The sequence below is a fragment of the Galeopterus variegatus genome, unplaced genomic scaffold (assembly GCF_000696425.1).
Source record: "Galeopterus variegatus unplaced genomic scaffold, G_variegatus-3.0.2 Scaffold3555, whole genome shotgun sequence".
NCBI lineage: Eukaryota > Metazoa > Chordata > Mammalia > Dermoptera > Cynocephalidae > Galeopterus > Galeopterus variegatus.
In genome coordinates, this window is record NW_007729666.1 from 114,790 (window position 1) to 115,925 (window position 1,136).

Genomic DNA, 1,136 nt, shown 5'->3' on the forward strand with positions numbered 1-1,136 from the left:
GTGGCCAGGAGCTGGTAGTTCCTAAGTAAAAGCTGGTTAAAAGTTTGGTTAGAGATTCTTCCGAGTTGGGTTTGAATGAATTTTATAATGCAGGGCAGAAAAAGACAGGGTATAAATATAACAGCGATGGGTCCCAATATTGGCCATACCCAGGTGAGAAGTGAGACTTGGAAAAAAGAGGGGAAAGGATCAGGGCGGTTGGCTCTGAGGTCTGAGGCTAAGTTGGTGAGTTTGACAATACCGGTTTCTACTAGTCCTGATTCATTGATATAATAGCAACATTCTTCCCAGAGAAAGATACAAGTGCTGCCCTTTTCTGCTGTGAGGAGGTCTAACGCACAGGGGTTTTGTAGGGTAACTTTAGCTAGGGAGGTGATTTGTCTTTGTAAGGCAGATAGCGATTCAGCTGTGGAGGTGAGGGCCTTTTGTAGTTTGTTATTAATGTCTTGTACCACCCATAAAGTATGTCCTAAGGCCCAGCCCGACAGGCCAGTTGCAACAATTGATGTCCTTAAGGACATTCCCACTAGGACTGGGAGAAAGATGGCTCGATGCTGTCTTGGGGGTGGATGGAAAAGGTGGAAAAGCTCTGCGTGGGGATACAAAGTTAGTTGGGGAACAACAGTGACTAAGTAGCAAGGGACAGAGGTATTAGGAAAGATAAAGGTGGAAAGGGTTCCGTTGCACCAAAAAAAGGTGCCTGGTGGGGACATTGTGCGGCTTGTGATGGTGGTCCTTTTTGTGCAATGGAATGAAGAATGGGGTGAAGGGGTGGATGATCCCAGAAAGCAGTGATAGGACACCAAAGTGTGGTTGGGGGAGTCATCGGGGACCCATAGAGGAACATCGGGAAGACTGAGGGGTGTAGAGGAAGAATTGGAAGGGAGTGAGGTAATGTTTACAGGGACAGCAGCCAGAAGTGGGCGTAGCAAAGATGCGCAAAGGAAGCAATTGTTAGGAGGGGTAGAGTTGAAGTAAGTCTGGTTAAGGAAGATAATGGTTTCAGAAATAATTTGTTGCCAGGTGTTGATGGGAGAGTGCTGGTTGGCGGTGTTTATCTTTGAAGAAAGGGTTTCTTCTTGCTGAGAAATGTGAGTATGTACAGCAGATAAGGAAATGGGATCTTTTCTGAAGAC